This window comes from Oxyura jamaicensis, chromosome 8 (genome assembly GCF_011077185.1).
Source record: "Oxyura jamaicensis isolate SHBP4307 breed ruddy duck chromosome 8, BPBGC_Ojam_1.0, whole genome shotgun sequence".
Lineage (NCBI taxonomy): Eukaryota > Metazoa > Chordata > Aves > Anseriformes > Anatidae > Oxyura > Oxyura jamaicensis.
In genome coordinates this window covers 4,569,878-4,593,504 of record NC_048900.1, presented here as the reverse complement: position 1 = coordinate 4,593,504, position 23,627 = coordinate 4,569,878, and the positions used below count along the sequence as shown (strand labels likewise).

General features: G+C 35.1%; 2 long non-coding RNA genes across 2 annotated transcripts in view; one reads left to right on the top strand and one right to left on the bottom strand.

Annotated features, from left to right (window-relative positions):
* Positions 1 to 11,236: 11,236 nt before the first annotated feature.
* Positions 11,237 to 23,627, bottom strand: part of LOC118170737 — a 120,871-nt gene continuing 108,480 nt past the window's right edge. Inside the window, exon 5 of the long non-coding RNA XR_004752856.1 lies at positions 11,237 to 11,351. This is a non-coding gene — a long non-coding RNA (uncharacterized LOC118170737). The remainder of the gene's footprint in view (positions 11,352 to 23,627) is intronic.
* LOC118170736 overlaps positions 11,307 to 23,627 on the top strand; it is a 319,869-nt gene continuing 307,548 nt past the window's right edge. Inside the window, exon 1 of the long non-coding RNA XR_004752855.1 lies at positions 11,307 to 11,406. This is a non-coding gene — a long non-coding RNA (uncharacterized LOC118170736). The remainder of the gene's footprint in view (positions 11,407 to 23,627) is intronic.

The following is a 23,627-nucleotide window of genomic DNA, read 5'->3' as shown; positions in this document are numbered from 1 at the left end:
ATCAGTCCAATAATACCCTGAAGAAATTGATGATTCGTATGTTCCATGAAAGGTTTTTGTGTGCTTTTTGTTTGTTTGGCTGGTTTTATTTTGTTTTGCTTCGTTTTGTTTTATTCATTTCTAAGGCCCTAGGAATTTTGCATTGCTGTAGGAAAAATACCCTGGTTAGTATTGTTCTCTGCCAGTCTGATGGTCTTTGTGTCCCCTGATATTTCCTTTATTTTTTTAATAGATATACATACAAAATTAAAATTGGAGATAATTTCCCTCCCTTCTCCAGCAGGTCTTTTCTATGTGTTTCTACACTGCCAAGCATAGCAGATCCCCTATCTCAGTTAAGATCCATGTGTGTGTCACTGTCATCTCTAAGTTTTAAGTTAGCCTCTAAATGACTTGCTTTCTAGTAAAGCCTCTGTCCTCTAGTGAAGTTAAAAATAGGGATAATATTTTGATATATTTGCATAATATTTTTCCTGTTCAGGACACATGTTTTTCTGCAAGTACTATGAGAAGGCATACACTTGTAAATTTCAGCCTAAATGCTCAATTTCATTCAAGTAAAAACAAAAACAAAACAAAGAAAAAAAACTATCTGACTTCTTTTTCATGAATCAATTCGAACTGTCGCTGAACGAAAAAAAACAAAAACAAACAAACAAAAAAAAACTACACATGAATTCTAATGGAATGCCCCAGATCTTTCTGTTATTAGTGATAGGACAGACACAGTAACTACAGTTGACAGATAGTTATTAAAGCATCCTGAATGTTTTTGTGGTGTACAGTGATAGGTTTATAGTTATTTGGAGAAATAAAAATAACAATTTTGACATTTAAGATTTAATTCTTCAGTCTTTAGATGCTCTAAATTACTAGATCTACCCATCAGTGAGCGTGTGATATGACAAAGTCTGATTTGTAGTAGGGGACTTCTGAATTTCTCCAAAACATTTCTGTTTCTCTTTGGATAGTATCTACAAATTGCTACTGCTTTGCAACTGGTATTATGGCTGGGGAGCTGACACCTTTTTGAATGAGAGGTCAGAAACAGCTGGAAGTTAACATTCATTTTCACGTGTTTTCTAGTTTATGTGATTATGTAGGTGCAAAAATATGTCTGAATAAGAAGCTTATAGATGAATGTGAAAAACCCTAGTTACTTTACAGTTCTAATTTTCAAATAATTCTGGTTTTTGAGCAAATACATTTTGTGGTGCTCCTTTAAGGGAAGCAGAGCTATAAATGGCAATGTTTGTTGTCTCCTATTCTGAGCAAATGCTCAAAAAATAAGAATACCAGGTAAATTATATATATATATATATATATATATATATATAAAGACATTTTTATTGATACATCACAATCCAATTTCAGTATTATGTTATATTAATTTATGCGTGTTATCATTAAATCAGTTTGTCAGATTTTTTAATGGCTAATTAAAACTAAGAAGTGAAAGAAGGGATGACGAGAATTGGGACAATAAGAAAATTTATATTTTGCTGCCCTGTGATGAAATTCTGTTTCTCCTCTTCCTCTTTGTGAGCTTGCTTGAGTAGCACAAATGAAAACAAAAATTGGTATTCAAATTGTGTAGTTACTTGGCTTTCTTTTCTTGGCCATATATCCTTTCCATAACCTGTAATCTGAAGTGTTTCCTCATCCCCTCATAAATACCTGTTGTCTTCACAACTTCACGTAAGATAATTGTCTCCTTCCCAAATTACCTCAGGTATTTTCCTTTTTAGGCCTGGAAAACTGATCTCCTGGACCATTTTCTCTTATTTAGATTTCTGCTATCTGATGTGTTTCGATGCAATTTAATTAATGTTCTTGTCAAACTTTCCTAAATATGCAATTACACTGGGAGGAAGTAATTTTTGCATTTTTGTATGTATTTTGACATTAACCTCAAATTTGCTGGAATGTTGTCCTGAGAGGTTTATTTTTCTTATGATGTACAATTATCCACTGTTGTTAGTAACAAAGGCATACCTAATATTTTTGCATGTAACTTTTAATAGGGAATCAACCGTGGTAACCTTAGTTAATTTATAAAACAATCTCTTCAGTTACAAGTTACAGTCATAGGTTCCATTTGAAGTTCTACATTTTTCTCTGTAGTGAAGAGCGATGCAGATGATTTTGGATAGCCAAATCAAAGAAATGAATTTTAGTTAAGCTCATGTGGCAAAAGCTTATGATCATTATGGCTTCATGCATGTTATACAGGGACTTCTGTGACTAGCAGTCTTAGTGAACACAATTTTTTCTAAAGAAAATGTGCTTATAGGAAGTTGTAGGGACACTGAGAGAAGGCAAGCTTCTTCAGAGTTTTCCTGTTTGCCAGCAGGTTTTAGAGTCTACTGCTATCATACCCCAAACATATTGAAGCTCTGAAAAACTGGTTATATTCTAGTTCCCCTCCTGCTGAAGTAGGTTGTGTTGCAATTTTTCTACGGTGAGAGGTGAGTGATAAATGCGCTTATAATTACCTGTCGTGGGAAAAAAGTTTATAACCTTAGTTCTCCAACATAAGTCTCTCTAACTTGGTTTCCAAAACTAGAACTATTTTCAGTTATGAAGTACATATTAATTTTGCACTGTAAATGGGTCAGTATATATGTCTGAGAGGGAAATAATGTGGTAAGTATAAAAATAAATTTATAGCACTTAGCTTGCATGGTGACTGCTGCTCCATAAATATCTTATCAAAAAATAACATTGTTCAGGCATGAGTGGAATTATTTTGAAAATGAAGGGAGTTGATCAAAAGTAAAAGTGGAGGAGCTTGGTTAACAATAAAACACTGGAGTGGATAGAAACTGCTTGGCTTCATGATCCCATATACCAGCACAAAAATGTAAATAAAATAGGAGAGAGGTTATCACTGTGGTTGACATTAATCTTTGTTAAAAGGTCTGTTTCTAGTGCCATGGAATGTTTTTCTATTCCAGCAACACTGGGATAATAACCAGCATAAGCAACAAATGAGATCAGGCTACAAGGTCAATCTCTTTTGTGATGATGTCTGTTTGCACCTAGATGAGCAAATGTTCCAAACTTTTTCTTTTACAAAGTCATTCTTTATGTCTGAATCAAGCATTTGACTTTGGAGTTATTTGAGGGGGTTGTCTGAATCCTTTCCAGATTTCACTCTAAAAGAACATGGAGCATCACAAGGTACAAGCATCAGAATTCTGATACTTGAGGATGTTTTATATAAGCTCATAAATACTCAGACAAAATTGCCCTGAAAATAACTGCCTAGGTTTGTGCCAGGTATGGCTTTGTTAATGTTTAGCACCAGAGCAGTAACAGTTTAAAAAAAAAAAAAAAAGATAGGAAAGAAAGAAAATGAGAGTTGTGAGACAAAGAGACCAAACAATGTATTTTTTTGTTTGTTTTTGTAATTGAGGAAAAGAGAAAATTAACTTCATTTCAGAAGTTATTTTAGGAGAACAACATTTAGAGATGTTGCACTATTATTTTAAGAAACTTCACCACCATATATCATTTATTATGATAATGAAAAATGAATCCACAGTTTTTTATTCTCAAAATGGTGATGGAGAGAGAGATTTTTGTCATCTTTGTTTTTGGAGAAAAACTAATGAGACTGAAAATACTGTGTCAGGCTCCAAGAATAGCTTTTACTGTTTTGGCATGAGAACTAGTAATGCATGCTTGAAAAGTGTACTGGTTTATAACACATTAGTTGAGATATGGAAGTTAAATGAGAGTTATAGAATGTCAGAAATCTTTTATGACTGCTCATTTTGTGAAAATGGTTATAAGATTTACATATAAAACAGATTTAGGAGATAGCCAGAGCAGCTGCTTAAAACAAGAAAGGTCTGTATCTCTGTATTTATCACAAATATTTTGTTTTAACAGGTAGAATTGTTTTTCTTATGTCATAGAGAAGTAAAGTGTTTCAAAACATTTCCTGTAAGTTACGACTATCCTCTCAAAAAAATATTCTGAAATTCTAAAAAAAAAAAAAAAAAAAAAGTTTGAACCATGTAAAATTGTTTTTGCATGTTATTTATTTTATAGTTACATTTTCAACATCAGATCAAATTCCAAAAATATTTTTTTATTTTTTTTAATTACAAAATTAGCTTTAATTTTGTTTTTAAATTTTAATTGTCTTTTTTTTTTTTCCTGTTTAATGTTTATTGTTAATACATATTAAATAATGAATACAAATTAATGAGTATTTTCATCAAATATTATGTAAAATATTTGGGTATAACTCAGAAAATAACTTTCTCAATTAACTCATTTAGAATTCTGCTTTTCACATATATTTTCAAGTGTTTAGTCAGTAAGTTGACTAAATGAACATAAGTTAACAAATGAAAAAAAAAAAAAAAAAAAGACTGAATTGTCCTAAAGCTTGCAGCCTCGTGCTGAGTCTGAACATAAATGTTCAGAGTGGAGGGCTCAGATAAACTTTAGCATCTGTTAAGGTCTAATTTTGTCCACGGGGATTCAAATAGGTAGTTTCAGTTAACCCATGCAAAGAAGATGACAAAATAATATGCTGTTCTTATCCAGGAGAATGTGTTTCTTTATTACAAATCTAATAGACAGGTCACACCTGAAGTACAGCTTTTCTACCTTAAGTCTTTGAAGGCATGAATAATGAAACTGTTTCATAAGAGGATAATATTAATCTTTTAAAGGGAAAATGATAAAAATGATTTGGATTTTTTTTTTTTTCCTCAAAGCAGCAAATAATTTTAGAAGTTTATTCTACTGTTACTGCCCATTAGACTTAATAAAAACCATAAGCCCAAAGGTTGGAGTTTCATTGTTGGTTTTTGCTATTACTTTTCTTTTTTTAGGGTGTTTTTAATTATTATTATTTAGGGTGTTTGTAATTATTATTATTTGGGGAGAGTGGGTTGATGGTTTGTTGAGGTTGTTTGTTTGTTTTAAAGTGAACAACTAAAGGTCACTGTAGCAATAATTTAAAGTTTTTTTTCTACGGAATGATTTAAACAGCCAACTCCTTCACTCCCTCCTTTCATTCTCTATGTTCCGGTTATTCATTCAGTATTTCATCACAGCCAGAAGTCAAACAGAAAGGTCACTACCTGGGTTACTTGTGTTTTGGTCCACCATCAGTAGGTCTGCCTGCTGCATTACATTGTCAAAGTTAGCCTTTCTATTGGCAAGCATATTGATTTCCTGATTAATGTACCTCTGTTTTATTGGCATTTACTACAGGAGACATAATTTTAATGTTTGTATGATCAATAGTTCCATCAACCCCATGAATGCCTACTGTTAGCCTGCACAGCTCTAACTATGGGGAGTTGTATATTTCTTGATAAATACTACAGGGAAGTTGTAAACATTACAAAAGTGAAGAAAATTGATGTTCTCTGTAGATTCCTATTGTATTTCACCCCTAGGAGAGAATGCAAAAACCTTCAAGTAATTCTCTATAGGAAAGGAAACCAGCAGGTACTAGCTCTTTGAGCTGGAATATAAATGTATGGGAAGTAATTACTTTTAGGATTCCTATTGTGCAGTCACTTCATCTCAAATGTGTAAATACCCATAAGAGAAATTATGGCTTTTATTCAGTTTTAGATTAAGAAATGACATTTTTAAATACCTTTAGTTAACTTCATTAGAGGAATGGAATTCTGTGGCTGTCATAGATGCTTCGAGACCTGCAGCTATCCATATATTACACAAGGTACCTGAAGGAATCTACTTAAAATGTAGCTGAAACAGTTTTTGTTCTCTGAATTGTAATGGGCTTTACAATCACCTGGCTCTTGCCAAATAGTTTTTCTTTCTTCTGCCTGTACTGCTGCCCTGTTTCTGCCTTTTGAAACCAGAGAAAATAAATAAGAGTTATTTCTTCCACTCCAATAAAGTAGTTAACTTAACCTATACTTTTTTTGTTAGGTTTTAAAAATAAATAATGAGGACAGTGACAATAATTGCACACTTCACCAGAAACTTTGTCTAAATGTCCTTCAGATTAGACTCTTCCATTTCAGTAATGTTTAAATTGCCCTTTGGTTAGCTGAAAGAGGTATCTCCATGGTGTTTCTTAGTATGTGAGAACATTTTTGTGTTTGAATATCCTCATGAGTAGCATAATTTTGTATGAATGCCCTGGTTAAATCCACTCTGTGTTATCCTTATAGAAATGAGAAGATGATGGCTATTTTTCAGATAATTTATATATTATATAGCTTACAACCTGTTCTTTCAATCGGGAATCAGAACAAAGGCTATGTATCTAGAGAGGCCAAGAACCCAACACTAATTATGGAAACAGAATGGTGTAGTGAAAGCTATTGCAAGTTCCCCATCTGCTAAAAAGCAAACACTCTCCAATAAATTTGTGAATAAGGAATAAAATTGTACTAAGAACTCCAGCTGTTTTGAAGCATATAAGTTAAGTGTTTTGAACTTTTGGTACAACTTTCAGTCAATGGAGCGTTTATCACATGCTGCCAGCATTGAATCATCTCAGTGGATGAACCTCTTAAAATGAAAAGAATATTAGCATAGTGATTAAATCCACCAAAATTAAAGCTATGACAGGCAATGTATAAGGTGCTGGCGTGAGAGGCAGTTACCACCTCTGCTAAACAGAACTAGACCGAAATGATGCCAGTAACTAAGTTTACCTTGGGCATTAGATTTCCATACGTGCCCATGGAGCTGTCTTCAAATGTGTCGTCCTCACATAATTCACTGAACTAACGTCATGCACTTCTAACTATACGTGTGCCTCTAAGATCGTATAGCAACAGTGAATGCTTGGGTAAAAAAATAATAAAATATTAAAGTAGGTGCTTCTCCTGATATCAATTTCTCTGGTTGATTTTAATAACATATTAATTATTCGACTTGCGGCAAGCCAGCTAGCTTGAGTCATAAGCTTTTAAGTGATTGTTTTAACTGTTGGAAACTCTTTGAAGCCACAGGATTCCCTGAGGGGTTGCTGATGCTGCCTTTTATGTTGGTGACCTTGGGCTTAGTCCCAATTTAAGCTTCTTTTTCCTCTTTCATGGAGTAGAAACTTGCTGTTCTGAAGTTTCACTAATTTATTTTGAACTCTGTGGGACTCTAAATTCTACCTAAGAGGCTATCAGAGGATTGCAGTCATCTACCTCCTAGGCAATACTAGGGCAGATGGAGTTACAGAGAGGCATGGCAGTTGATGAAGCACTATCTAGGTAATCTAAGTATTCCAATGCAGGTTGTATTTAGTTTCACTGAGGGAAACATCTCTGTGACAATTTAAGCTTTAAACTGAGGTATTGTAATGCCTTAAATGCTGGCTTTGATCAGGTATTGGATTTTGATTCTGTACTTCCTTTATAAATTGTGTGAGTGTATAAATATTCATTACCTAATCTACTGAAGTGTGTCTGTGTACATGCACATTTTTGTCAAGTTAAGGAGTTTAATATATTAAATCTTTATCTGAAACAGTAATGTAGAGTGATTGAGTTCAGGAAGCAATGACCCTTTTTGGCCTTGGGCATCTTATTTAATTTCCTTGTGATTTATATCGCTTTTTGCTACATGAGAGTAATTTTGTCTTTGATAGATCCTGGAACAAAAAAAAACAAACAAACAAAAAAAAAAAAACATGTTTAGGTAAGTACAGAATTAATATTAAATATATATATATATATATATATATATATATATATATATTTTCCCCCCACTGTTTCACCTTGACCCTTTTTTTATAATCCTTTCCAACATAGGTACTAATCTGGAAGAATTAATAGAAGAAAAGAGCTGCCTTTTTCATAAATGATAATATATGGTAATATACTCCTTTACAAACAGTCCCATCAGAACTTGAACTTAAGTACCATTTTCCCATTTTAGATATTGGTCATTTATTCATCTCCTCCACAATTCAGCTTTTTTTTTTTTTTTTTTTTTTAAGTAATCACCATAGCAACCGGAGTTATCTGATGAGCAATGTGCACAGAGGGCAGATACCCATACATGCAGCCTAAGATTAAGAACAAACAAACAGAGTCAGGTAAACCAGTGGAGGTACTATATTAGCCTGTCATACAGAAGATCTGAGCCCAAGCTCTGATTTTAATAATTCATTAGCAGAGAGAAATTTAAAGATGTCATCCACCTTAGTGGACATTTCAACTTGATTGGTGGTTCTCATCTAAAGAAATCTCTAACTGAAATAGTATAGCTGGTGGATTATATGATACATAAGAACCATATGAAAAATTGATCAGATTTTAAACACTGTTTCTTTCTATTTGTGAGCAATGCAGTGGTGCAAGTATTGTAAGGGCAAAATTCAAAATGTTTCTTGAAAGCTGTGCGTAGCCATGGAAAGATGTGTGGGGGCAAAGTGAAATGAGGAAAAGTGAGCTTTAAATAATTTTTAGCTAAAGGCTTCCATCTGAACTGAGCTAAAAAAACTCCACAGACTCTGATAGACTGTGACTACCCCAGAAAATTTCACTATCGTAAGTATTGTGTATTATGATAGTGATTCAGTTCTTTACTCATTATTCATGTTGATTAGTCCTTAATTAATATTAATTGTAATGAAAGACTGCATTGGAATGCTCTAGCAATCAAAGGGCAAAGCAGGGCTGTGTGTCTCAGCCCCAGATCTGTGGAGTTAATGAAGCAGTAACATGCTGCTGTATAAATTAATAACTTCAAGTAAAGGTGCATCTACTTCACCTGCTTGTGCCTCTGTGTTTTCATCCCTGTTCAGGGGGAATGTTGTGTGTTAATTATATGCCCTTTAGTTCCATCTCTTTCTCTGCCTGATGGACAATAGAGGCCTTTCTATCCCTGTATTTGACATGTTCTCACAACTTGGTGTTGATCAGCATACTTCTTTCTATGTGTTTTGTGCCAGTGAAAGCAGCACCGTAAGAATAGGGAAAGGTCAGTGTTCAGTTAGACTGCACCTACACTTCAATGCATGCCTTTTTTTTGGTTGTTGCTGTATATTCAAGGAGTTTGATTTTAAGTATCATGATATTAGATGTGAAAAAATACCTGAAAACTTCTATGCAATATGTTAAAAAGAAAGAGGAACTTAGTGTGCTATGTCTACTTTTTTGGTCTAATACAGACTTCATGGTCTCTATGGTTCCAATTTTATGTGGATCTGAAAAAAATGCAAAAATGTATTTTTCACATCTTACAATGAAAGAGGGAACATGTTTTAAATAGCAGCTTGCAGGAAATGCCTTTTACTTGCTTTTGCGATAGATTCCAAAACTCTGCCTTTATGCATGCTTCTATTGAGGGGAGGGTTAATTATACCTCACCCTTCGGTAGGGTTAATTATACCTCACCCTTCACCTTCTAAATAGACATTATTTTATGCTGCTTTATGCTGGTATTTTTCCTGATGGAAGTCATTGTATTCTTCAGGTGAGAAGTTGTCAATTTACTTTCTTCTATCCTCACTATAGACTCTAAAATTGCTAGGGGAGGAACTTAGTGAAATTCTCTCTCAGTTTTCTGGAGTGTCAGTGCCTGCATGTGTCTGCATATTGGATCTCATTATTATGAGGGTGTCTTGGTAGGTTATTTACAGTGTGGATTATAAAATGAGAATCTGCATTTGTGTTGGGCCATACAGTGGATTTAGATTTTTTTTTTTTTAATTTATTTTTTTCCTGAGGCTGTGAGGTCTTGCTAAGGTGCTTTCTCTGCAGAACACAGATATAATATCTCCCACTCTTAGTGTCCAGCATGGATATTAGCATATGGATCAGGAAGAGAAGACTAGGTATTTCACTGCGAATTCTTTAGCAGGTGGCAGTGTGGAGGAGGTAATGACAAGGAGACGAATAAGTGAGACTTGACAGGTCTGTTATTGACAACTTTAGCCACTGATTTTCTTCTTACTTTGAGCCTTAGCCATGTGCTCTCATGCACGATATCTGAGCCTTCAAGACTCGTGACTTGCTCAAACCCTGAGCTATGTTTCCCAGTCTTGTCACGTAGACCTGTGAGGAAAGAGGGCATGTTAATCTAGTGTAATTCCTCATGTGACAAAAGGTGTAGAGCAAGAAGCAACCGTGCAAAAAGCATTTGTAGGGTTAGGACATTAGCAGTGCCTTGGCTGTAGGAGAAAAAAAATCTCTACCCCAAAAAGGCTGCTGTTTTCTTGTAGTTCAGCTAAGGGGGCAAATTTCATGGTACAGGAATTACATAACCCAATTAAGTGAGGTGACTATCAGCTCGTGTTTTACAGGGACATAAATAGTTAATTGAAAACAGACATCTCTTTACATTAATAATGGTCATGAACAAATAACTATTAGACATTTTTTTACAACATGGAATTTGGAAGAGGAGAGTCTCCAACCGGTTCTGTAGCAAGTAGAAAAACTAGAAATTTGGCAGTTGCAGAGGAAGTACCAACTTTAACTTAAAAATCGTTCAAAGCTACTGAGGTAGGAAAGGGAATGTTATCAAAGTATGCCCAAGCACTTAGGTACAGAGCTTATAAACTTCCACCCCTCACTCTTCAGGAAAATCTATATACTGAAAAGCCCATCTTACTGGTAAAATGAAGGTTCTGTTCCAAATGTAAGGAACTGAGTAAGACTAAATGTTCTCCCGATGCTTTTTTATCCTAAATCATTGGGGAAATTTTGACTGCTCAGAAGAGACTGATGTATTTGTTGTTTTCTACCTTACTTAAAAATAACATACAAGCTCCTCTGTCTTTCCTTTCAACCCAGTTATTGTATGCTTTTAATTGAACATATAAAATCAATATCAATTTAGCAGAGATCTAAGAATCTATGACTTGAACAGTAGGTGTCTAATGGGAACAGCAGGCATTTGCTGAATAGCCTTTTTAGGGTAGATATCCAAAGTTCAAATGTTTTTAACGGACAATGCAACAAGCTATGAATACTCTTATGCAAGGCAGAGAGAGAAAGGGCTACTGATGCAGCAGCGGTTCAGATTTAATTTTTTGGCTGAACTTTGGTCCCTAGTCTTTTAGCCTTGCAACTGAAATTGCTGTGGAAACTTGTAAGGATAAATGATATTGAAACTTTCAAGCATGATTTAGTGTTGCCAAGGTAACCAATTGTAATTAATTTTAAGCACCAGCTGGCTTGTGATGAGTATGAAACCTGACAGAGACTCTCAGAAGGACTGTTTCCCATTTTCTTATCTGCAGTAATAAGGATATGAGAATTTTCTTTAAATATAGCATCTTCGATAACAAATCAAGCCACAGCTTTGATATTGGTCAGTTAGAAAGATCAAGAAATAGCTTCCAGACGTACAAGTAGACAAGCAGAAATATGCGGCAAAAGATCAGGATTTGTGAACTGTAAGTTGATGGGCCAGGGAGACTGGTTAAAACTGCTGCGTGGTTTGTGTTGAGTAAGTACTCCGTGATACTGCTAATGGGTGATTTTGGTTTAACTAAAACTATGACAATGCCTACAAATAGAGGTTATTCGAGTGTAGTGTGCTTTTTCTTTTTCATTTGCTTTTATAAGAAAAATATATCCTTACTGTGGCAACGACCTAGATTGGCAGCATGAACTTTTGTTTCTGTGCAGGGCATCATGCAGCACTTAGCTATGATGGACTCTTGCATGACAAGAGGCTGTATGCAGATTAGAAGCCACACTCACTCCAAACAGTTGAGAAAGGTTTGACCTATGCATGCAAACTGCATTGCCCCGGGGATTTTCATGGGAGAAGATCCTGCTAATGGAGGTAGTTGAGGATCTTGCTTAAAGACTGTCTCCTGCTTGACCTGTACTTGGCCAATATTAAGTACCTATAGTTGTTCCCATGGGACAGTTTGCAAATGCGTTCTGAGCACACGGTGATAAAGGCCAGAGTGGATGGCACATGAAAATCTATAATTTACCTATCTTTTAGTATGATGTTTATGGAATAGATGAGCTTTCCCTTTGTCGTCTTCTGATTACTTTCATATTTCCAGTTCAGTATATGCAAATGTTGGAGATCATGACTTTCACTGTGTGTAATTGGACAAAAATTAAGACGAATTGTTTTCATCAAAACTTGATGTATCTAAATTCTAAACAGCTGTTCCATCCATGAGGAAAGTGAAGTGCAGGGATGATAACAGTAAAAGGTTATGGGAAATGGTCCAAAAATGGGGTCAAAATTACTTCATAAAATTATTTAATCCTCTGGACAAACAAATATCTTATTGGAAGATCTAGGGAGAGTTGAGTCTGAGGTTTTATATAGGTGATGGTTATTTTGTTTCATTTCAAAGTGTTCAGCTGTATGTGTCAAGCTTTGTTATACTGCATGTTTTACATTACTTTTTGTACTTTAATTATTAGATAATAAGAGGTCTAAAAATTAATTATTAGACCTATTGAAATTATTGTTAGCAGTAGTTAAGATATTGAGATCTGAATAAAGATTTTAGAAAAAAATAGCTATTTACCACTGCTAAATAGACAGGTTTTCTTATTAAAAGTATTCAACTACCTATACTAAATCTAACATGACATTCATTTTGTTTATTCAAGAACTTCCTCTTCTGGTTCATGCCTGTAAATATGATGCTGCTACATCTTAAGCTCTTCATTTGAAAATATTATGCTCAACAATTTTGTCTACTTACGGTACACTGATGGTTGATAGGTGGAGTGCTAGCATTCAGGTGCCCACTCTTGCCAATTCAGGTAAGTTATGTTATGAATTCAGATGCACATTTCTATATCTCTATAGAGATTTCCATCTGTATAGTGTCTCCCCTCCTCCCCCCTCCCTCCCTCCCCCCAATGATTTCTTTAAGTACACGTAGATCTGTAATTTTATATGTGTATATTTCTTCAACTTGTTTATATTTACAAGCTCTGCCCCTCACAATATTTTCAAATTTTTCATTCTTCCCATCTTTGGTCTGAAAAGCTCATGTTCTATATGGTGGAGTAATACATTAAAGCAATCACAAGTTGGAGTGCTTTTTCCTTAATTTTTAAAAGGGAAGGTAGTCTAATCCAAAAGATTGGCTGTTAGTTGTTGTTGTCTTTTTATGTGAAAATAATTATCTGATTAAATTATTAAGTTATGAAACTCAAGTAAAATTCCTCAAATTTTCATTTAGTTTTCATGCTGGTCTACTTAATCACAACTGAAAGCTTAAGTATAGTGAAAACTAAAACATTCATTCTGCTCAAGATGAACATCTTTGAAAAATAAATTTCTTTCCCAGTCCTACAAATCTGAGCAGTATTTCAGTAGGTATATAGGTATCTTAAAATTTAGAGTTTCAAGTCACAGAGATTGAATAAGCATTGTTACTTCAGCCCTGTACAAGGCATGTCATAAACTGGTATGACCCTAATTCTGATCCTGTTTATGCTGGAGTACATTCATGAAAAACTAATGAATGACACTAAGACCATGAAAGTCAGTGAAATTATTGCTGAATTATTCCAGAATAACTGAGATAAGAATCAGTCCTGTTTATTGTTCATTGGGTACGGTATTTCTCTAATGAGACGCATTTCTCATGTCTTTAATTTTGCTGAGTAGGGCTTTGATTGTGGAAGGTTAATTTACATGGAAAGGTGGTGGTTGTAGAATAAAGAGGCAATTGCAAACATACATTCCATGGGTAAATTTACGGATAGGCCACTTAGGACTAGAGACAGCCAGTTACTGCAAGTGCAATGGATGCTCAGTGGATCTCCTTCAAGACCAGAATCAGATGTCTCAGGCAGAGCGCCTGGACTGTGTCACACAGTTCTGCACAAGCCTATCCTTCAGCTGCTGTCTCTGGCCAGTTACGTCTGGCTGCATTCAAACCACAAGGGGAGGAATTTTACTGACATCTTTTCTTTCTTCTATTGTGTGTTGTCACACCGTTTTAAGAGAAGGGGATGCACCTGATTAAAAACATTTATCCTCATCCCCTTGTAGGGGGGGAAACCATAATATGTATGTCTGTCACAGTTGTTTCTTGTTCTTGGCAGCTTTTTGGAGCAGGAGCCTGGAACTGCTGTAATTCTTTTGGGTTTTACTGATACCAGAGAGTTCTGAATGACTGTAGTAAAATGGATCCACATTATAAGTTTAATTTTTCTGCTATATAAAAATGTAGGAGCAACATCAGAAGTGCTTGTTAACATTCAGTATTACAGGTCCTTCTCCAAACCTGCATTACTAATGGTATTCTGGCTTTAAACTTATTGAAGCTGGGGAATTTTCTGTTGGTGCAGACCACCAGACACCAGAATCAGTCCACCACAGAGGTACAATGACCCATACATAATTCAGAAACAGAATATGCAATAGAAGGAATAAAAAATAAAAAAGAATAGTGCAGCTTTTCTATTTGCTCACTTAATTCTGCATGTGAGGCCCTTTTTTTTTTTTTTTTTTTTCTTTGTCCAGCTACAAATCAAGCTTGCTTTCACAGCAGATTTCTAAATCTAGGTATTTAATGTCTGTTCCCTAATTATGCTTTCAGAGCATGAACACTCTGAAAATCAAACATTTCTTTTGAAAAGTGTTGTTCTCATCAGCAGTTGATTTGCCATATAATTAATTCTTTCTGAAAGTCGAACATTATATTTTTGCTGTGAATTTAGAGAAATATGAACTACTCTATCCAAATAAAATTTTGTTTGTACAGACAGATAGACATTGTTAGAATACAGATGATATCTGATTTGCTCTCAATAGCAAGTAATGCTTAGATTCAAAAGCACCTGTTTCCTGACTTTCTTTAAACTTCTATTACTTTTCTTATTCGTCTTGAGTCATTCAAATTAAAGTGCAAGAACTTAATCAGGTGGAACCCTCCGAATTATTTTAATTGGTTTTGCCTACAATTATCCTGAAATGGGGATAAAATCAGTGTTAAATGTCTTTATTGAAGTCAATCAAGTAATTGTTGTACACTCATTGAGAAACTGGCCTTCAGTGCCCACTAACAGAATGCACACCTCTAGCTTAACAATGAAATATAATCAGCATAATAGATGTTGTGTTGTCTGTAATGAATTATTTATAAAGGCAGATGGATTGTTAATTCTTTTAAGTGCTTGGTTATGTGAAACTTGTGTGTGAGAATCCGTGTGATGGCTAAACAAATAATTGAAAAACTTCTAAAAACTTTGAAGGATAATGTTTGAGGACTTGGAACATTAGCAGCCTCAGGCTATTCCGTGAAAGAGCCACAGCATTACTCTGAAAATCAGCAGCACAGTTTTAAAGAGTTGTTGTGGGAGTATTGAGAGGAGTAGGGGGGATGGCTTAAAAGTGTTTGACTTCTAGTATTTCTGCATACATACAAGATAAAAAGCAGTAGATTATTGCCATATCTAAATCAGTTTAATTTTTATGTTATAAAATTTCTTTGCATTTTTAGACAGGAATCGGGAACGAAAAGATTGGGGATGGGAAGTGGTGGTAGAAAGACCCCTTCTATTCTACGATTCTGTGATTTTCTTGTTAAAACCATGTGAGAGTAGGACATAAAACAGTTTAGGAATGTATTTTAGGTTCAGTAACATGTCTTCATGTTATAATAAAGTCTCTAATAGGTTACTTGAAAAAGTCATGACATACAATGAAATCACACACACGTAAAACAGAACATTAGTTTTAGTTATTGATGATTTTATTTCTGTCTTATTATTCCATGTGGCTGAGCTGTATTTTTTCCATATATGTCTGTTCAGTTATAAAGTGAATCTTGGCAACAAAGCCTCTGTCACCCGTGAGACTTATTCAGAATGATTGTCTCTTAATAGCCCTCACATTGAAGTTGTTTATTGCCAGCAGCTGAAATTGAGGGTAGTGCCTGGCAGCCCAAGAGAAGCAAAATTTCCAAATTAGAGGCTCAGCACTTTTCATTTCTCAGGGAGCTTTTATATCAAATGCTCTCGGAAAACCAATAGAAGTCATTTTAGCAATTTAAATCACAGTAAATGATTTAAATTTTTTTGTTTACTAAATCAGTTTCAGTAGTTAAGATACTGTTTAAAATCAGTTAGGATTTTGATGTGTATCTGGAACACAAGCATTAATGAGGGCTGAAATGCAAAGCTGCATAGCTGGATTTTGTGCTTTTCCTCTCTATCATATGCTGCCACTGGTATTCCTACCGCTGATGTTTCTGAAATAAGATTCCTGTGCTTTTGTACTAGCTGAAGTTAGGAACAGAGCCTGCCAGGAACTGCTGAGGTAACAAAGCATAATCTTCATTATGCTGATCTTACACTGATGTCATTGACCACAATTGAAATGTGTAGTCCTGTAACACAGTAATACCGATGGATGTGCGGGTGAAATTTGTAGGATGCAAGAGATGTTAGAAAACCTGTGAAACCAAGGTGAAAAACCACTTCTGCCTCCCTTTCACTCCTCTGAAATACATAGCTTGGGGTGTGCTTTGTATACAAGCTATTTACAACAAAACAAAGGTGGTGGTGGTTCTTTGCCCTCTACAAGGCACATTGGTTTCATCTGATGAATGCAATGTACAGATTAAAGAGGTGGCTTCTTGATCTCTAAGTACCTGTTCTACCTTGCTAAAGTGGGGTACTGTGTGCTAGCAGTCTGTTAATAATGTATTTGTATTTTAAACTGACAAAAAAAGAGTCACAAAATGCTAATAGTATAATTTTTACAATGCTTCTGAAAAGTGCTGGATCCTTGGTTGACTGCATCTTCATGGTCTGCCTGTCATTTTCTTGCTACTTTCTAGCTGTTTTGTTCTGAAAAACAGAGGTAGTACCAGGACTCCCTGACATACTTCCAAATGAGCCTTCCTGTAGTAGGCTCATTCTTCTTGTATGGAATGAGAATGTCATTGTGTTTTCTTTTTCTTGATTGTTGTTTTGTTTTGTTGATATGTTTTAACAGACTGCTAGTCAGATTTCATAAACTCTTAAAATCCAAATCCCCGGCAAGTCATGGGATACTACGCTCTGTGTAATGCTCACCTGGGTGGGACACACACACACACACACAAAATCACTTTCCTACTCAAAACTAAAGTTTCTTGCACTGGTGACTTAAAAATAGGGCAATTCTACAATATAAGACAGCTTTAGAAATGAAAGAGTAACTGGACTTTGGAAAGAGATGATTTTCTTTTCATGCTTAACAAAGTAATGCACCTTGAGATTTAGTTCTCATCTCTAATGCAGTTTTGACAGAATAACGGTACAGAATGTACCTGCTCTTTTGCTTTTATCAGTTTCTTTGGAGCATAGCATGAGCACAGGCTGAAACAAATGCAAGTGGCATAGCAGCCCTCAGAATTTTAATTCATTTTATCTCCTATATAAAGCAGGCCTTACCAGCCACACATACTTTAGGAGAACTCTGTATTGCAGAGAGGGATTCTTCAAAGGGCCTCAGAAGAGTTGGAAGGCAAAGATCTGTGGTAACACTTCAGAATAGGTGACTTGGGTAAATGAGGAGCTTTGTGACTTGATCCAGAATAGAGTAAGAGAGACAAAACCCCTGGCAATGATACAAAGAATGAGGCTGTGGAAGTGTGTGGACTTTCTCCAATTCTCTTTTCCTTCCCATCCTATTTCATTCAACACAAAGGGTAAGTGGCTATGCTGATCATTAAGAGGTTGTTGACACTCTCTCCCTCTACATCTTTAAAGAAAAGTTGTCACAGACATAAGCATCACAATGTATCCCTGAAGTCCATCAGCTGAAAGGCCAAATGTTTGTTAAGAAAGAACTAGGGCTTCATGATGGTGAGAGAAGGTGGGCCTGCCTATAATGTTTTTAGAAATTCTGACAGAAACTGTTACATTGCGGAGAGCTGCAAGGTCTGCAATCATCACAAAACCAAGAGAGGGCAACTTATTAGTGACTGAAGTGACATATATGTGTGTTTGCATATATGGTAACAGCAGAAGTAACGCTACAGTGGGTCTATATAAGTACCAGTAGAAGGGGAAGAGCTTTCAGGGGGCTAAGGGCTTCCAACACTGCATGCATAAAAGCAAAGTGGAATGGGCTAGAAGAAAGAGAGCTACAAAAAACAGGAGGTGTAAATAGCAGAAGAGAAGGCTAAGAGTTAAAGAATGAAATAGTGTTAAGAAACAAGGATGGGAGAAGAGAATTTCTTTTGGGTATCTTATTTTTCCTTTAAATAAACAGGTGACATATCCATTTTAAAAGCATTAATTTATACTCCAGGGCTTACTGCTAAGTGATAATATTTATAAACAGTTTTGCTAATCTATCTCCAGCATCTTCCTTTGTGTAGGGCGAGACCACTAATTCATTGTTTTTACTGCATTTACTTGACATTTTGGAATATATTGTAGATAATGAGTTGTGAACAAGTAATGCTCAGTATGTTAAAGACAATGTAGTTTTAGGTCAGCCACTCATCAGGAAAAGTTATATTTTGCATTTGCCATGACTATTTCTTGACATAGATAGTTGTCTACAAATAGTCTCAAAATAATGAGGAACTGATATGCTGAAAATATGCAACTGATTCAAAAGGGTTGTTTCTGAACAGTGTTTTACATATGTGTCATTGCAAGTTTTTTTTCCCTGAGGTCACTGTTTTGGACCTCAGAATGATTGACCTCTATTGCAGAAGACAGGTTTTAAATGTAAATCTGTTATATATGCTGCTTCTGGATTCTAGGAATAAAAAGGGGTTATTTGTTTCTCCTGATGTGTTATAAGGTGATGGATATATGGAACTGGAAGGGACCTTTTACGTCATCAAGCTTAGTCCCCTAATCCTGCAAATTCCATCTCACGTAATTCCTTTCATTAATTTAATGAGCTTTGTGTTCAAAGCAGTCAGGAAAAATGTGGAAGACATCATTGTTCTAATGGCTAAGATTTTTATTTCTAGCCTAAATTTACTCATACAGCTCATACCTGTGAGTTTATTTATTTATTCTGTCAACACAGACCTTTAACATCAAAACTCTTTAGAATAGTGTATCTTTCAGCTCTAGTTGTAGTACTTCTAGATTTGTTTAAAAAACATCCTGTCCCTCTGCTTACCCTCTCCATCCCCACAAGGAAAACAAAACTAAACCTTGTCAGCTCTTTTGTTTTCCCATTCAATCTCTCAGTCCTTTTCTTTACCAATTCAAGTTTAAATAACTCTTTCCTCAAGACAGTTAATGAACATGATGAACGTGGGTCCAGAGAATGCCTTTTACAATTATTTCATTTTTCTTGCTTGACGTATCTTAAGGTCACATTAGGTTCTCTTGCAGCTATACCATTTTGATAGGTCACAGTCTTTCAATACCAACTTTTCTTTCCTTCACATCATTTCTTAAGATGCTTTCCATATGTGAATTCCAAGTTAGTCAGATAAATGACCTGCCTTTTATACTACTGAAGTTTGCTGCTTCTACTTCTGTCTTAGAGATTTCCATCTCTCTGACTGATAACTTCATCTTCCTCTTTATTAAAGGTACTGTGTCATTTGCTTGCTCCTATTTATGTCCACATCACTGATGAGAGTACTAAATAAAATACTTCACAAGAATAATCCTCAAAGAGTTTTGAAGTCCCTGTCTCTTATTCGGTGTGTTCCCTTTCACTGCTGTCATTTTCTATCTCCTTTATAGTCCTTAATTTCTTACATGTTGTAAATTCTGATGCTAATCCTCATTTTCTGTCCTTACTACTACCTCTAATGTGACACCATCTGTAATGCTGATCTGAAATTCTGTTAGATAAGCTTTTCTTTGTACTTCACTATGTTATATTGAAAATCTATTGAAGAAAAGCTATCAGGTTAGCCAAGTGTGATCCATATCTGGCAAAATCATGCTGTGTTAGATCTTGTTTTCCAGTTTCAACCAGTTTTTAATTCCTTTTTCTTGCAAAACTTGTTCCAGAGTTTTTCAATCTGTTGAAGATGATATATTGTGAAGGAGATCATGTGTTTGTGCATTTTTAAATCTCTTTGGGTGTGTGCTTTCAAAGGGGCAGTAACCTTAATGAGAGTTAGCTGCAGGAATAAATGCACTGCAGACTGCAAGGCTCCTGGGTGTTAAAGTAAATTGGTATTAGAAATTAGTTTTTAGACTACTAATAACAATGCTAAGCCTCCTAAGTATATCTAAATAAACCTGAGATTTACTCATATTAAATAATACTGGATCCAGATTTTTTCCTGTTTATAGTACTAGAGGCTCAAATTAAATTCAGCAGATAGAATTCTGCCTTTTCAGTTATATCTACTTCAGTTTCATGTGAGCCATAGAGCACTACAGAGTAAGCATGTCTGGAGAATTTAAAATTTTGCTAAAGGTCAAAGAGGTTTTTTTGCACCCCTAGAAAGCATCCACCTGATATTGTGAAAGTAGTCACAGTAACACTAAGACAACCTAAAAGTCACCCTTTTTGTTTCAAAATCCATTCTGTTAATAGATGATGTTGAAACTATTACTTGAAGTTTGTTTCTTCCCAATTCCCCCATTCCACCCCCATTTCAGTTTTCTTTACACACTGTGCCGGTGCGTTTTTTATCCAATGGAAATATTTCTAGTTTAAAGTAGAGCATGAATGCCAAGGGTATTTAATCACAACAGATTTTGATTCTGTGTAAACATTAATTTAGTAATGTAAGGCAGCTGTGAATGGTATTAATGGATGGAAAGTGGATTTTATTTATATTCGTTAACTTTCTGGAAAAATTCTCATCTCTTCTCATGCAATGACATAAGTGGGGAGTGGATGTCCTTGCTTATAGGATCAGGGGCATCATCTTAGCATCAAAGCACCCCACCACTGGTAAGGTTTTTCTTCTCTGTTCTGCAGTTCAAGGGAACTTTGAAGCCCACATATGTAAAAGACCAGAGTAAACTGTGAATGACCATTTACTAAATGGAAACCTATGTGCTGTTTAGTATTTTACAGCACTGTATTTCAGAGATGCAAAAAGAGAACACCTGGCTCTGCAGGACCTAAGGGAATGGCATGAAGCTGTATCAGGGGAAGTTCAGACTGGATATCAGAGAAAGTTTCTTCACCAAGAGGGTGTGTGGGCACTGGAACAGGCTCCCCGGGGAAGGTCATGGCTCCTGATGGAGTTCAAGAAGCATTTTGACAGTGCTGTCAGGCACATGGTCTGATTTTTTGGGTGGTCCTGTGTGGAGCCAGAATTTGGATTAAGTGATCCTCATGGGTCCCTTCCAACTTGGGATATTCTATGATTCTATTATGGGATACTCTTGGAAGATTTCTGCCAAGTGTTCCATTAAAATATAACTTCCATAAAATGGAATTTGGGAAGTGAAACAACCATGAGTGCAGCTCATGGTTTTCTATAGTAGTTGATCAAATCATTCTCATTGACCAGACACTCAGTTCCTTAGGGCATCTATATAGGGCATATTCAGTGAAAGAACAATGCAATGTGCTCTAGCTCAAAAAAGTCAACAGGCTTCATTACATCTTATCCTGCTTAGTATTCTATTTAACTTTTTGTTCCATGGACTTTTGAACAATTTTACAAAATTTTGACTGCTGTGACGTTTTTAATTCATTTAGAGATGCTTGAATTTAAGCCAATTATTATTATTATTATTATTATTATTATTATTATTATTTGAGTTAGAAGAAAGAAGTGACATCTTTAAAACTGGAGTTGTAGTAGTTGTATGTGCATTTTTTTTTTCTGATGTTCATAGAGATGATTTGATTTTGTATTCAAGTAAATAGATTAGCAAGTAGCATTTCAATTTGTACTTTTAATTCTGACATTGCTTTTATTGCAGCTTACTCTGCCACCTGATACAGTGTAGATGAATGACACTGCAAAGGTAGAATACCAGCAAACTTAATTGGTATTACTCTAAGATTAACTGAAATATTTATTTCCTGACCTAAATCCACATCCTAGAGTTTAATTAAAATAATGCCACCTGCTGTGTTTCTTTATTGTCTTGAACCAAACCAAAGTCTTATGGACTTTCTAGAATAAAAACAGGTACCACTCAGTTAAAAATGGAAAAAATAAATAATAAAAAAAAAAAATGTAGGCAACATGCATTTATGGCATGATAAGAATGGATGTCAGTGTTTATGCCATGACATTTATGTCAATGGTAAGAAAAAAAATCAATCTTTACAATTCATTATTTAAACTAATGAATTTTAATTCCCCAATCCTCAAATTTATTGAAATATAAGGGGTTTTTTGGACTTAATTCAGGTATTTTAGAATAATTTTCTAAAGTATAAGGGAAAAATGTTTTTTTTTTTTTTTTTTTTTTTTTTTTAAAAAAGCACTTTTAATGTAAGCACGGCAAATTGCTTTTCCTTTTATGTTTAATTACTTTACTCTTCGTTTTCCTTTGAGTTTCTACATTTTCTTCTTTTCACCATTCATAAAAAGATATGTAAGAAATTTTTAAAAACTTTTTTCAATTAAGGAGGAAGTTAACCTTATTTACACTCTTACTGGCGTTGATTAATATCTCAGCATATGAATCTCTTTTGGAGTTTGGTCCTAGTAGTTGCTATTCCCAAGAATAATGGGAAAAGATGATGATACTCCTCAGTGATACAAACGCTGTGGGAACCTGAATAGCTGTTGTTACTACAGTTGATTTGTCTGCTTTAAATGATGCCATCAAGTTGGTAACATGAGTTACTTACCTGCTAGTATTGTCCAGTTAATATATGGTTTATTAACGGGAAGGAGCACTTCCTAGTATTCTTTTAGAGGACGGTTGAGTCTATTCTCAGCTGAAAATAGTTAATATCCGTTCATTGCTTATTGTATGTCACTGTTGCTATTCTTATATGTCATTTTTTTGATACATGAGATGTGGATTGTATTTCAGCTCATATTAAATCAATGATACATTAAAATGTGTAATTTCACTTGAAACGTATTAATTGATAGTGTCATGAGAAAGAGTGGAGTCATTTTGTTACAGTGAAAAAAATAAAGAAAAAGTCCATTTAAAGGTAGTACTGTTGTATACTGTATTGGTAGCGGTGATTAAATGTATGCCCAACAAGAATATCACAGGGTGATGGTCACTTAGGAGTGAGCACAGCTTCTGAGCCAAATGTGTATGAACCCTATGGTCTCTCTGATGCACTTCCTTTCGTTTAGAAAACTCTGGGTAGGATAAGCTTTGCATATTGGGTTTTGGCTTTGTTTCTGAGGGAGAGTAGGGGTTTGCCGTTGTAATGTGGTGCATGTCTCTGTTGCTTCCTGATAATTTCTGGATCTGTTCAATGGTTTCATTCAACCTTAAGGGAATAATTGAAATCTCAAAGATGTGAAATTGTTACATAATTACAAAAACTCTTTTTTTTTCCCTCCCCTCTCCCACATCTAACAGGTAGTTCCTTTAAAGGAATGTAAAACATTTGTGTTTTCAGTGAGTGTTGGAGAGCAGAGTTACTTTTTGTGATGTAGTGCACCAGTTCTGCTCTTTTCAGCTGCCAGGCTCACAGTTGTGAAACTGGAAAACAGAACATACATTAGAAAGCTTTGGTTTGAAAATCCCTCTGATGCTTAATCTTTGGATACTATATGAAAGTAGCAGGTCAAAGTTCCCTCAACCTTTTATGTAGCAAAAGGAAAGAGGAAAAAAAAAAAAAAAAAAAAAAAAAAAGGA